Source organism: Sus scrofa, chromosome 7, assembly GCF_000003025.6.
Source record: "Sus scrofa isolate TJ Tabasco breed Duroc chromosome 7, Sscrofa11.1, whole genome shotgun sequence".
Taxonomy (NCBI): Eukaryota; Metazoa; Chordata; class Mammalia; order Artiodactyla; family Suidae; genus Sus; species Sus scrofa.
Genome location: NC_010449.5, coordinates 30,478,995 through 30,494,178, shown reverse-complemented (window position 1 = coordinate 30,494,178; position 15,184 = coordinate 30,478,995). Strand labels below are relative to the sequence as shown.

Here is a 15,184-nt window from a genome sequence, read left to right as displayed (position 1 = left end):
CCATTCTGGTGGCCTCACTGCCCCAGAGTCTGGACAGATGCCAGTGCTGGCCCCAGGCCCTGGCTGGAAGGAAGGGGTGGGGGGTGGGGCTCAGAAAAGCAGGGGGGAGATGGTGACAGTGTACATGGGTTCTTGGCTGCCGGCTTCTGGGCAGAACTGCACCCCCACCCTGATCCCGCCACCTGAGACCCACCCTCTCGCCTCCTGGGCCCTCAACGCCGGAGTCAGGGGGGGACCCTTGTGCCTAATGTTCATGAGGTGCAACCAACATTTGCAGAAATGAATGGGGCCATGTCAGCTTCTCAGCACACACCCCCTACCCCATCCCAGGCCGGGAATCCCTGCTTGGTCCCTGCACTGGGTCCTCTCACCCCCAAGTGCTCAGGGAAGGGGAAGCTCCAGGGTGGTGCTAGGCCCAACCAAGCTCACAAAGCAGGGCTGGGTGCGGAGGGCAGGCTGAAGGGGGCAGAGCCTTCAAGGCCCAGGGATCCTAGGCCACCTGAGGATGCACACAGCACCCCTGCCCCCACGTGGGCCAGGGCCCTTCAGCCATGTCCCACGGCCGACCCACCACCGAACTCCAGCAGGCCCTCCTGCTCTCTCCGGCCCAGAGCCGGGCAGTGCAGTCCAGGTCCTGCCCAGGCCCAGCCCCACCCGAGCCTGAGCGGCAGGCAGAGGCTGTCTGCAGTGCTCCAGCTCTCCCAACAGCAGCAGAGTCTGTCCCCAGGAGCAATGCAGCAGAGGGACGTCGGGAGGGGGAGGGAGGGCCACGGGCACCCTCACCCAATCAGGACCTGCTCTCCTGTACCCCAGTATGGAGCCTGGGCTTGCCAGGGGTCGTTTGGGAGATCTGGAGGAACCAGGTCCTCAGGGAGAACAAGGGGGAGAAGGAGAAATGCCTCCCCCTCAAGCCCCTCCCCACCAGGGCCTCTAAGCCCAGGGCCTGAGACCACCCAGGGGCCAGCAGAGGTGGGTCTGCTGGTTCCAAATGGCCAAGGCCCAGCAGTGCCCTGAGTCTGGGTGGGGGACACCCTCAGCCTGGGGAGGAGGGCACTGTGGGTCCCGAGGTTCCAGCCCCCCTTGGCCCACTCTGCCTGGGAAGGACCTGTGGCACTGGTGGCAAGAGGGCTGGAAGTGCAGGGGAGGAAAGGTGAGGGGGACCGCCCCTGGTGGGGAGGACCCAGGTTCTGAAGAGGGCCTCTCAGGATCCTGGCTGCTCCCCACCAGGTCCACTGGCCCTGGCCAATCGGACCCCTGCGCCTGCTGCCAGGTGCTGCTGGTAGGAAGGCAGGGGCGGCCGGACGCCCCACTCTCCACGCAGCCTCTTCCAGCTGTCCCCATCGGGGTGCCTACCTGGGCCCGTCAGGGCACCCAGCCAGGGGCACGTAGGAGTGCACAGCCCCCGGTGGGCCAGGCCAGGGCCGGAGGGGCTGGCCGTCCTCCTTCTCCGTGGTGGCGAGCGGGGAGGGGGCCTGGCGCCCGGGCCGGGGGCTCTGGCCTCTTGAGTTCCCTCCACCGCTCGCTCGGGAAGGCAGCAGCGCCAGAATCGCAGAAGCCAGCTCCCCGCCGCCGCCGCCGCCGCCGCCGCCGCCGCCACCGCCCCCTCCCTCCTCCGGACCCGCCTCCTTCTCCAGCCGCCCACCTCCTTCTGCTCGTTTCTATGGCAACAGGGCAATGCTGGCACAGCCGGCCTCCCTCCCGCATACACCAGGGGACGCCCGCCTTCTTTGGCGCCTGCATCCCCGGTGGATGCGAACACACGTCACCCTCCCGGAGCCGCGGAGCCACCCCCCAGTGCGGCGGCGGGGGAGGGGGGGCCGTCTCCCTGCCCCAGCCGCGTCTTCTCTTTCTCCCCAGAGCCTGCCTCCCAACATCCCAGACGTTGTAAGCTGCACCTTTCCACGCACTTCTCTCAGGTCCTTAAAATCCGACCGGCGTGCTGCTCTGTAAAACATTTCTACTTGCTTATCATTTATTTTCATTCCAACATTCCTCAATTCCAGACGTTTACTGTCAGATTTTTCCAAGTAGGCCGAGCGTGAGATGCATGCCAATGAGATTCTATACCCATTTTACAGATTGGAAAGTGAGGCCCAGGAGTTCCCGTCGTGGCTCAGTGGGTAGCGAATCCGACTAGAAACCATGAGGTTGCGGGTTCGATCCCTGGCCTCACTCAGTGGCTTAAGGATGCAGTGTTGCCGTGAGCTGTGGTGTAGGTCACAGACGCGTTGCTGTGGCTGTGGTGTAGGCGGGCGGCTACGGCTCCGATTAGACCCCTAGCCTGGGAACCTCCATATGCCTCAGGTGCAGCCCTAAAAAGATTAAAAAAAACAACAAAAAAAAGGAAAGTGAGGCCCACAATAGTGAAACAACTTATCTGGGCATCAAAGACCCCTGGACTCTTATTGGCAGGGAGACCTGGTGATTCCAATTCTGGTGCGCCTCCCACAGGCTACAGCTGTCACATGCCCACAGAGCTGTCACATGCTGCCCGCAGAGTAGACATCTCGGTTTGTGCTATACCTGTACACATGTGCCCCACCCTTATATGCAAACACCCGTTACTCATATTTGCAAGCATGCATTTCCACAAGTCTGTATCTAACTATACACGCACAGGTAACACACACACATACATACACATAACTGTAACACATATCAGGGTAGACACACCCTTGACGTGTGTACACACTTACATGGATCCAGAACATGTAACACACAAACCTTCCTACACAAAGTCACAGCTGTACACACAAGCCCCCAACCCTAGCCTTGTGGGAGGGCATCAGTGACACAAGTAAGTGACCCCACCAGGGCACCGAACAATGAGCCACTTCTGCTCCTCTAGACACTAATCTGCCCACCTTTGTCTCAGCTCTGCTGCTGGAGGGGCTGGAGGTGGTGGGGGGGAGACACAATCCACCCTGCCCCTCTCCCTCCCGCCCCCTCTGAAAGTCCTCTGCCCGGTCCAAGCCCCAGGGGCTCAGAGATTGCCCCCACCCCACCCCTAGTTGCTGTCCAATCCTGATACTTGGAATTATGACCGGATTGAGTAAAATGGGCCCCCCCTCCTCAAAGGGAATTCCAGATTCAGACAGTCCTGCCGCCCCCCGGGAGGGAACACCCAGTGGGGGTGGGGGGAGGGGGTATAGATCAAGCAAGGAACAGAGTCCAGGACACAGAGCGGGCCCCGCAGGATGTGCTGTCCCTGGCCCAGCACCTCCCCAGAAAGAATTCAGGCAGGGATCATTTTCAGGGACCCCAGGCAGCCCAGAGACAGGACACACACTCAGAAAGAACCTCTTCCTTATTTCAGCCCATCTAAGACCCCTCTCAATCATAAGACTGCGGCCAGTTAAACCAAGACATGCTACAAATTGAATGAAGCATCCCAGTATCAATGACGTCAAATGCACGGAGAAAGCACCTTGGAAGAGATGAACTAGGGCATTTCATTCATTCAGCAGATGTTTCCTAGGCACCTACCACTCAGGCGCCAGGGACCCAGGGACCGTTCTAGGTGCTAGGAAGTGGCTGGGAGCAAAATGAAAGCCCCTGCCCTCAGGGTACGAGCTAGAGGATTTACTGAACTCCGTTCTCCTGCAGCGCCTCTGGCTGTGGAGGCAGCCCCTGCAGATGAGGCCGCTGGACTGATTAGGGAACAGAGGCTCCCAGAGATTGCGCAATTTGCCCAAGGGGACCAGGCTAGAAAATGCCTGGGCTGGGATCTGAGCCCTCTGCCTGCCAAGCTTTTCCCAGTGCTCCATGTTGGTTCCATTAAGAAAGATCTGATGCGGAAACAAGGTGACAGCCACGCATTTGCTAGGAGTTTCACAGCCAGGGTGCTCCTCATCCTTAGATCAAAGGCAGGGCAGGGTCACATGGACTCGAAATGTTCGGTGAAATAGTGAGGACCTCCCCAAACAACCTCAGAGGGGACTTCCAGCGGGGCCTCCTTGGGCCAGCCTGAAGGGTAGAGGGTGCCGTTGATACTCAGGCCGAGAAAGTGGGAAAGCCTGGTGCCTGAGAGGAGAGGCTCCCAGGAGAGCTCGGGGGCAGGGAGGGATTGAGTTCCCAGGTGCTGTAAGCAGAGCCCCCTGCCCGCCTGCCAGCCCCCAGCCCCAGATCATCTTTCTCCTAAAGAGCCGACTCTGTCCAGGGCACCAAACACAGCTGCCCCCTGCCCACCCCCGTTAGCCTGATCCGGCCCATCTGCTGCCTGGCAGACCCCTGAGTTCTGCCCTCCCACACTCAGCCTCTGTGGGAGAAGTAGACCCCTTGTCGCCCCCTCCCTCCGCAGCCCAGAGAGCATCTGCCTCCGCCCGGGCTACTGTCAGCAGGATCAGCCCATCTGCTGCTGCAGGCCCGAGGGAGGCAGTAAAAGGAAAGAGTGGGATAACCTTAGTTTTTGTCAAAGTTGACACACCAGTAAGAGAAGCCCCCAAAGCCAGCAAAAATATGGCAACAGGTTGTGCCATGTCCTAGCCCCTGTGCCTTTTTTTTGCTTTCTTTTTAGGCCCACACCCACAGCATATGGAAGTTCCCAGGCTAGGGTTCAAATTGGAGCCACAGCCATCGGCCTACGCCACAGCAACGTGGGATCCAAGCCGCATCTGCAACCTACCCCACAGCTCACGGCAACGCCAGATCCTTAACCCACTGAGCGAGGCCAGGGATCGAACCCACATCCTCCCGGACACTAATGTCAGGTTCTTAACCTGCTGAGCTACAATGGAAACTCCAGCCTGTGTTCTTTAAAACTACTCTGCTTTAACCACCTCCTACCTCTCTTGTCTCCTTCTTCTTCCCAAGTGGAACCCCATTTAGGGGAAATTTGTCCTCTGCCACAGTTTTGTTACAGCTTCCTCTGCATATGCTGATGGGCTAGAAAAGCATCAAGGAGTTGCCATCTGCAGACCCCCTACTCCCCATTTGCAGGCCCCAGACAGGCCCAGGGACACTGCCTACCCCCCCCCGCCCCCAACACACACACACACACACACACACACACACACACACACACACACACACACACACAAGACTAGACCTCAGCCCCTATTCTTGGACCTTAACCATGTCCCAGTCCCACAGCGGGGATCAGTCTACAAAGGAGGAAGGGAACTCACCCAGGTCGCAGAGCAGCTGCCCTCGTGCCCCCCAGGAGAAGCCAACCCCTTCTGTCACAGCCTCCTCGCCCACCTGCATCACAGTCCCTCCCCAGTCCCACAGTAATGCTACACATTCCCCAGTGCAATCAGAGCTCGTTAGCTTCTGCTTTGCATCTCATTTGCATAATGTCCCCACGATTGTCAAAATGCCAGATGCCTCTCCAAACCCCCGCCCGTTACAGGTGGGGCTGGCCAGCAGGAGAGAAATAAAATGGACAAGGCTCTGCTGAGGGTCTGTGTAGGGACTAGGCACAGAGGGATGGGAGGAGCAAAGGGAGAAAACTGGTGACTATTTTGACTTTCAGACCCTGAAAGCCTCCCAGAGAGGGGCAGTCGAAACTCACTCTGCGTGACACACTTTCCCCACTTGTTTTCCACGATGAACCATTTTACAGGTGTGGAAACGGAGGCTCAGAGCGGTTAAGACCTCCCTGCTCAAAGCCTGGGTCCCCGGACCCACAGCTTGGGCATCACCTGGGAGCTGGTAGGAATCTCTGATGCAGAATCTCCGATCCCACCAAGATCTCCTGATCAGAGTCTGCATCATCACAAGATCCCAGGAGGCTGGAGTGTGAGTGTGAGACGTACTAGGCCGAGGGACGCGGCCTGTGATCCAGCTTGAAGAGAACACTGATGTCAGGGGTGAGGCATATGACCCCATCCCTTGCGTGGGTCCTTCCTGTTCTGTTTTGTTTGGTTTGGGCCTCACCTGAGACACATGAAAGTTCCATGGACCAAGGGTCGCACCCATGCCTCAGCAGCAACCAATCCAAGCCACAGCAGTGCCCACACTGGACACTTAACCCACGGAACCACCAGGGAAATCCCCCCAGCTAGTGTCTTTAATACATTTTACAAACATTTCCTGAGCACCTACTATGTGCAGCACTGCTCTAGGCAGTGGGACACTGCCGACAGCCATGCTGAAAGGGAAGACAGAACGAATAAAGAACGAACATTCCAGTGGTACAAGAAAGAAAAATAATGTGGCTAAAGGGATAGAGAGGGTGAGAGGGGGCCGTTTTTAGAATCTCTCTTTGAAGAGATAATATTTGAATAAAGACCTATATAAAGGGGAAGGGGGGGCGTGTGAGGATTTGGAGGAAACTGTGTTTCTGGTGGAGGGAACAGCAAGGGCACATATCCTGAAGTGGCAGTGAGCTTGGCACACTGAAGGCACCCCACGACCAAATGGGGGGTGGGTGGACAGGTGGGTGAGTGGATGAAGGGCCAGCAGAGGGGAGTAAACAAATGCGGACCATTGTGAGGACTCTGGGCTCTATTCTAAGCAGGAAGGGAGGCCGATGGTACTTTTGAGCCAGGGTGGGGAAGGGATCCAATTTATGTTTTCAAAAGATCACTGTGGCTTTGATATGGGAAAGTGACTAGAAGGAGGCAGCAGCTGCAGCAAAGAGGCCACTTAGGAGGGTTTTGCAATGTTTATTCCCAACAGAAAGGAGTGTCAGTGGCCACTAAAACACACAACCAGGAGCACTTATAGCAGCTTTACTCATAATAGCTTCAGACTGGAAGCAACGCAAATGCCCATCCACAGAAGGACTGATAAACAAACTGTGTGGTCTATTGCTTGCAGCTGAAGTAGTTTGCTTTTTCAGGGCTGTCTAGGACTCCGCCGCACAAGTTCTACCATGTGGTTTGCTCACACAGTTGAATACTATACAGCAATGAAAAGCATCAACTACATACAACCACACAGGAAAAAAAATCTCAGGACATCATGCTGAGCAAGAGAAGCCAAACTTAAAAGAACATACATAGTGGATTATATTTATATGAAGTTCAAGAACAGGCAGACCCAGATTTCTGATTTCTGGGTAAGAGGGAGTAGAGATACTTTTCTACCTTCTACTTTTTTCCTTCTTCAAAGTCTAGCTAAAAACCCTGGACATTATACATTACATAATTGTTAGGAGACTCTAAAGGTGGAAAGAAGAAGGAAGACTGACTAGGGACCCAAGGGACAATAGGACAGTGAGCTCCCTGGGTTTTCTTTGTGCCTGATATTTCCAAGATTTGGTTGCTGAAAAGTTGGCAACCCAGAAATGCCCATAGGTATGGACAAAAACAGCCCCAAGAAAAGTCTCTTCTCTTTAGCCAAAGAACAAGGAAAGGTGCAATCTAGCAAGACAAAAACTTTTTTTTTTTCTTGTGCTTTTAGGGCTGCACCCACGGCATATGGAAGTTCTCAGGCCACGAGTGGAATATGGAGCTGCAGCCGCCAGCCCACGCCACAGCCACAGCAATGCCAGGTCCTTAACCCACTGAGCGAGGCCAGGGATGGAACTCAAGTCCTCATGGTTCCTAGTCAGGAGTCCCCTAGTCCTCATGGTTCCTAGTCTTGGGAGTCCCCGTTGGCTCCCAAGACAAAAACCTTTAAACAATACATGCCCTACTCTAGCCAAACACCATGGAAAAACTGCAGCCCCATCCCCACCACTCCCATGAGCAGGGGTCAAGTGGAGAGCCTTGCCTGGTAGTAAACAGTGCCTCGTTCTCCACCACCAGGTGGTAACAGAGAAGAACCGGGGGGGAGCGGGACTCCCACCCCCACCCGGTGGAACAAGTGCCCCTCCCCTCCATGCTAGGTTGGTATCAAAGGAGACCTAATCAGGACTTTCCCGACCCCGCAGCACCAGGTCGGTGGAGACGACGGGAGGAGCAGCAATGAGTGTCCCCCCCTCCCCTCTAGTGGGAAGATGCAACTCCCACCCCTGCCCAGCGATAAAGAGGCACCCTTTTCCCCAAGCAGGGTGTTAACCAAGGCCAAGTGGGGCACCTGGACTTCCACCTCCACCTAGCATCAATATAGTGCAGGGTTGGAGGAGAGCAGCTAAGGCAGAAGAGTTAAATGAGAGCCAAGGTTTCATAACATAATACCCCAAATGTCTGGGACTTTTTTTTTCCGCTTTTTTTTTTTTTTTAGGGCCACACCTGCCACACATGGAGGTTCCCAGGCTAGGGGGTCTAATCGGAGCTACAGCTGCCGGCCTACAGCTAACGGCAATGCCAGATCCTCAAGCCACTGAGCGAGGCCAGGGATAGAATCCACAACCTCATGGTTCCTAGTCGGATTCATTTCCACTGAGCCACGGCAGAAACTCCTGGGACTTTTTTTTTAAATCGTCTGTCATACCAAGAACCAGGAAAATCTCAGCTTGAATGAGAAAAGGCAACCAACAGATGCCAACACCAAGATGACACAGATATTGGGAAATTATCTGACAAGGATGTTAAAGCTGATCTTAAAAAGGTTTCAATAAGCAATAATAAACATACTTGAAACAAGCGAAAACATAGAAATCCTTATAAAGAAACAGAAGGTATGAAGAAAAATCAAAGTGAAATTTTTAGAACTGAAACCTCATTGGGTGGGCTCAATAGCAGAATGGAGACAAGAAAGGAACCATCAATGAATATGAAGATGGAAGAATAGAAATTACCCAATCCGAACAACAGAGAAAAGATAGATGGGGAAAAAATAAATAAATAAATAAATAAATAAATAAATAAAGCCTCAGGAAAGTTAGGCCTGTAACAAAAGCTCCAACATTGCAATATAGTCTCAGGAGAAAGAGTTTGGGACTGACAAAGTTTACAAAGAAATAGTGGCTGAAAAACATCCTAATTTGACAAGAGCTACGAACCTACAGATTGAAGAAGTTTAGTGAACTCCAAACAGGTAAACCCCAAGAAATCTACTCCAAGACACATCAGAAGCAAACTTCTGAAAACTAAAGACAAAGAAAAAAATCTTGAACGTGCAGAGAAATGACAGCTCACTTAACAGGAGAAAACAATTCAAATGACAGTGACTTTCTCATCAGAAATCAGAGGCCAAAAGTGGCAGAATATTTTCCAAACTTTGACAGAACTGTCAGCTCAGAATACACACATATATTTGTTTTTTTAGGGCCATACCTGCAGCATATGGAAGTTCCCAGGCTAGGGGTCAAATCAGAGCTACAGCTGCCGGCCTTTGCCAGAGCCACAGCAACTCGGGATCCGAGCCGAATCTGCAACCTACACCACAGCTCACGGCAACACTGGATCCTTAACCCACTGAGCAAAGCCAAGGATCAAACCCGCATCCTCATGGATACTGGTTGGATTCATTTCTGCTGTACCACAACAAGAACTCCATCATTTGACTGTTTAAACAGAATTAAATGAAAATTGAATTCCCAAAAAAGAAAAATTAGAGTTCCCTGGTGGCTCGGTGGGTTAAGGATCTGACTGATGTGGCTTGGGTTCCATCCCTGGCCCAGGAACTTCCAGAGGACTCAGGTACAGCCAAAAAAAAAACATTCTTCAGCTGCCCTGACCATGTTTCATGTGTTCAACAGCCACATGTGGCCAGTGGCGATGCCACCTAAATGCAGAAATAGGACATATCCATCCTTGCAGAAAATTCGAACAGACAGTACAAGAAGGTATGGTCAATACAAATGCAGGCATGCCCAGTGTCACACACTTGATGGGACCCAAAGGAAGAATTCCATACACATCCCATTCTAGCTGCTCCCCTGCTTATATGACATGATGTGGCTGCATTTCTGGAACAAAAAAAAAATTGGCTCCAAAACAGTGCAAAAAATTACACTTAGGGATGCAGCCAATCTTTAAAATTATGTACTATGTTGAGAGAGATATGGTTAATCTCCTGACAAAGCTTCAGTACCCATAGCATTTGGAGTAAGCAACCAAGTATGACCCTCTCAACCCCTCCCCCACCCCCAGGATTCACCCAGCCAAAGAGGAGAGAGCCAGGAGCCATCTGTTTGCTCATCCTGACAACAGAAACCTCTTTGACCCTGACGGCCCCATACTTTGCATTCTATAGTATTTCTCTATTTCTAAAGAAAGAGCTTCTCTGCAAGGGGGCAGGGTGGGAAAGATGAGGCAGGTGGGGCGGGGGGAGATGCCTGGTTTATTGTGGAAGGAATTTCCAGGAGCAGACACTGTTGGTGGTCTACCCAACAGCCATTCCTCACTTGACCCAGAAAAAGGCTGATTGGCCCAAGGCAGGGTTTCTCAACTTCAGCAATATTCACATATGGGGCTGGATCATTCTTGTGGGGCTGTCCTAGGCACTATATGATGTTTGGCAGCAGCCCTGGCCTCTACCCACTAGATGCCAATAGCACCTGCCCCCCAGTTATAATAAGCAAAACCTCTACAGACATTGCTGAATGTCCCCAGGGCGGTGGCAGGGGGTGGGGGTGGGGTTGCAATCCAGATTAAGAACACTGGTCCAAGACATAAACTCTAAGCCAGTGGTTTTCAAACTTGAACATTCATCAGAATCACCTGAAAGACTTGTTAAAACACAGATGGCTGGGTCTCACATCCAAAGTTTCTGATTCAATAGGTCTGTGGTGGAGCTTGAGAATCTGCCTTTCATTGAATGCTCAAGTGATGCTGATGCGCCTCGCCAGGGATGCTGCTTTGAGAACCACTGGTCTAAGTGATTTGCAGCACTCCTGCTCCCCTGGCCAGTAGACTAGAGAGTTGAAAGAGCTTCCAGGAGAGGATCCCTTATGGATCATAAGATACACATGGGGAGCTATAGTCTCTTATGTTCCTGGACCTTGTGGAGTCTGCATGTGATGTCTGGAGCTGTGGCAGCCATTCTGTGACACACATCCACACCCGCCGCCCCCACATGGGAAGCTAGGTGGAGGGCAAAACCTACCAGTGAGGACAGAAAGAAGCTGGTTCCTAGAGGTTGAATTTCAGAACTAACCAAAGCTGGAGATCCTGGTGAACAAGATAATGAGCTTTCCTTTTTGTTTAAGTAGATAGTTACCAAACTTTGCTACCAAAGAGAATACCCAGGAAGCTTTAAAAATGCACCCCAGGGAGTTCCCACTGTGGCTCAGCGGTAACAAACGCAACTAGTATCCATGATGATGCGGGTTCCATCCCTGGCCTCGATCAGCAGGTTGAGGATCTAGTGTTGCCGTGAGCTGTGGTGTAGGTCGCAGACTCGGCTCAGACCTGGTATTGCTGGGCTGTGGTGTAGGCCTACAGCTGCAGCTCCAATTGGACCCCTAGCCTAAGAACTTCCACATGCCACAGATGTGGCCCTAAAAAGCAAAATAAATAAATAAAAATTTAAAAAATAAAATAAAAATTCACCCCATACCAATTAAGTCTCTGAGTGAACAACCCAAGAATCAGTATTTTTTAAAAGTTCCCCCAGGTGTTTCAATGGCAGCCAAGTCTAAGAGCTCTTGCTACTGAACGTGGGGTTGGTAGACTTACTATTACCCGGAAACCTGTTAGAAATGGAGACTGTCAAGCCCCATCCCACACTCTGAGACCTCCTGACTCAGAGTCTGCATTTTAATAGGTAACCTGTGACCTCTATACACAACAGAATTTGAGACACAATGGTTTAAACGATTTCAAGGTCATTTTCTGATATTGGCTTCCCAAGTGTTGCTATCTGCTCACACATCTGAACAGAGTTCACATATTTAAATCATACTGAGATAATTCTTTCAAGAGAGACCTGGTAGTTTTGCGGCCATGTCTCATAAAGTTGACCATGTCCAGGAGTTCTCTTGTGGTTCAGAAGATTCAGGATTGGCATTGCTGGATCCCTAACCCACTGCTGTGGCCCAGGTTTGATCCCTGGCCTGGGAATTTCCATATGCCACAGACGCAGCCAAAAAAAAAAAAAAAAATTTGACCGTGTCCATACCAACAACTTAGGAATTCTACTTCTTGGCATACACTCGTGAGAAAATCTTACATGTGCTCAAGAAAACAAACACGGAAATGTCCTTTGCAATTTTGTTATATAGGAAAAGGGAGAAACCCTAAATGTCCATACTTGGGGAAATTGATAAATAAATTACGGTATATGCATTACCATAACATTAGCTACCCTTTACCAAACAGATACTGTCCTAAATGCTTTACGTGGATGACCTTGTATAACCTCACAGCTTCCCTGCAAGGCGGGTGTTATTATCACTCCCATTTTATAGATGAAGAAACTGAGATACAGAGTAGTAACCTGGGAGTTCCCGTCGGGGTGCAGAGGAAATGAACCCGACTAGGAACCATGAGGTTGCAGGTTCCATCCCTGGCCTTGCTCAGTGGGTTAAGGATCCAGCGTTGCCATGAGAGCTGTGGTGTAGGTCACAGATGCGGCTCGGATCTGGCGTTGCTATGGCTGTGGCGTACGTAGGCCAGCGGCTACAGCTCCGATTAGACTCTTGCCTGGTAACCTCCTTATGCCGCGGGTGTGTCCCTTAAAAAAAAGACAAAAAGACAGAGCAGTAACTTGCCTAAGTTACTGCACAAAACTCACCGAGCAAGGTGGGATTTGCAACCAAGCAGTTTGGCTCTAAAACTGACCTCATCCTTACAGTAGCCCGCCTCATAGGGAGAAAGAATCTTCCCTGACCCCCTGACTTTTCTACACAGAAGTGCCTGTCTTTCCACAGGTGCACCCATGTCTATCCCAGCACCTGTAGTGCTTACCTGCAACTATTATTTTCATGCTGATCTGCTGGCCTTCTCAGGCCCTTCTCAACCCAGATGCACCTGAGAATCACCCGGAATATATTTTTTTAATTGTGGTGAAATACGTGTAACACAAAATTTACCATTTTAACCCTGTTTAATTGTACAATTAGGTATATTCACATTTATGCAACCATTACCATAATCCATCTCAGCATTTTTCATCATCCCAAATTGAAACTCTGTACCTCCCCTCCCCTCCTTCCCTCTAAGCCCTTGGCAACCACCATTCTACCTTCTGTGTCTACCAATTTCTCTCACCAGCTACCATATATATATATATATTTTTTTTTTTTTTTGTCTTTTTGCTATTTCTTGGGCCGCTGCCACGGCATATGGAGGTTCCCAGGCTAGGGGTTGAATCGGAGCTGTAGCCACCGGCCTACGCCAGAGCCACAGCAACGCGAGATCCGAGCCACGTCTGCAACCTACACCACAGCTCACGGCAATGCCGGATCGTTAACCCACTGAACAAGGGCAGGGACCGAACCCGCAAGCTCATGGTTCCTAGTCGGATTCGTTAACCACTGCGCCATGACAGGAACTCCCAGCTACCTTATATTAAATGGAACTGGAATTTCTGTTGCAGCACAGTGGAAACAAATCTGATTAGGAACCACAGGGTTTCAGGTTCAATCCCTGGCCTCGCTCAGTGGGTTAAGGATCTGGCGTTGCTGTGGCTGTGGTGTAGGCTGGCAGCTGTAGCTCTGATTAGACCCCAGCCTGGGAACCTCCATATGCTATGGATGCAGCCCTAAAAAGCCAAAAAAAAAAAAAAAAAAAAAAAAAAAAGGGAATCCCACAATACTCAATACTTGTTCTTTTGTGTCTGGCTTCTTTCACTTAGCAATTTTTTCAAGGTTTCAAATATTTTCAAGGTTTCACTTAGCAATGTTGCGGCATGCATCAGAATTCCATTCCTTTTTAAGGCAGAATAATATCTCATTGTATGGATTTATCACATTTTGTTTATCTGATCATCCACAACGACAATGGGTTGTTTTCCCCTTTTGGCTACTGTTAATAATGCTGCTATGAACCCTGGGGTTTCAGTATCTGAATCCCTGCTTTCAGTTATCTTGTGTAGACATCTAGAAGTGGGATTTTGGATCATCTTCTGTGTTTAACACTTTGATGACCTGTCCAACTGCTTTCCACAGCAGCTGTACCATTTTACCTTCTCATCAGCAATGCAGAAGGGTTCCAATTTCTCCACATCCTCACCAACACTTGTTATTTTCTGCTTTTTTTGATAATGACCATCCTAATGGGCACGAAGTGGTATCTCATTGCAGTTTTGAGCTGCGCTTCCCTAATGATTAATGATACTGAACATCTTTTCATGTGCTTATTAGCCATCTGTATATCTTTGGAGAAATGACTATTCAAGGCCTTTGCTTATTTTTTAAACCAATTGTTTAGTTCTTTGTTGTTGAGTGGTAGGAGTTCTTCATACATTCTGAATATCAATCCTTATCAGATATATCATTTGCAAATATTTTCTCTCATTCTGTATGTTGTCTTTTCACTCTCTTGATAGAATTTTAAATTTTGCTGAAGCCCAATTTACTTAATTTTTTCTGTTTGATGCCTACACTTTGGGTGTCACATCCAAGAAATCACTGCCAAATCCAATGTCATGAAGATTCCCTGCTACGTTTTCTTCTAAGAGGGGTGTGTGTGTGTCTGTGGCTGTGTGTGTGTGGCCACACTTGCGGCATGCCAAAGTTCCCAGGCCAGAGATCGAACCCCCACCACAGCAGCGACCTGAGCCATGGTAGGCACAACACCGGATCCTTAACCCACTGCACCTCCAGGGAACTCCCCTTCTAAGAGTTTTCTGGTTTTAGTTCTGACAGCTAGGTCTTTGATCCATTTTTGTAGATGGTGTAAGGGAAGGGTCCGACTTTATTCTTTGCCTGCGGAGATCCAATTTTCTTCCATAGGCCACTTTCAGAATCCTCAAGTCCAGGCTGCACCCCGGGCATCAGCGATTTACAGCTTCTCACTTGGGGTGTCCCCAAGGACATCCCAGGCTGACAGCCACTGTCCTGCTGCTCTGAAACCTTCCCCGTCCCCAGTCCTCTCATGTTAGTCTCTGTATTCCTGCTTTCTAGCACCAGGCATGGCCCATGGAGGTATTCGGTGGGGGTTTCTGTTGGGTCTGGGTGACTGTAGGAGACTCTAGTCCTGGAACTTCTCAAACACATGGACTCCCCAGCACCTTCTATGCCCTGGATCAGCCGGAGGCTCAGCCCCAGGAGAGCCTGGGTGGACTTGAGAAGGGTCAGAGTCAGACCTAACAGACCACTGGACAGTGTGGGGCAGGCTGTCCCTGCCATGGAGTCAGAGAGGTCTGGCGGCTGAGGGTCCCTGGGGGCGGGGGGGGGGGGAGACAGGGCCAGGGGACACGGTGGGGGAGGGGCAGGCTGGGGAACAGAGCCGGGGAGGGGGGACAG

At 51.1% G+C, this 15,184-nt stretch overlaps 1 protein-coding gene across 3 annotated transcripts in view; it reads right to left on the bottom strand.

The window, feature by feature from the left end:
- PACSIN1 (protein kinase C and casein kinase substrate in neurons 1) overlaps positions 1–15,184 on the bottom strand; it is a 52,886-nt gene that overhangs the window by 18,558 nt on the left and 19,144 nt on the right. The window contains exon 1 of one of the 3 annotated variants that reach the window (XM_021098610.1): positions 5,127–6,821. The exons of 1 other annotated variant lie outside the window; for it this stretch is intronic. The gene's annotated coding sequence lies outside the window, so the exon portion shown is untranslated. Of the gene's footprint in view, positions 1–1,353; positions 1,593–5,126; positions 6,822–15,184 lie in introns of those variants that run through there. One more of the 3 variants, XM_021098609.1, reaches the window with a different exon arrangement.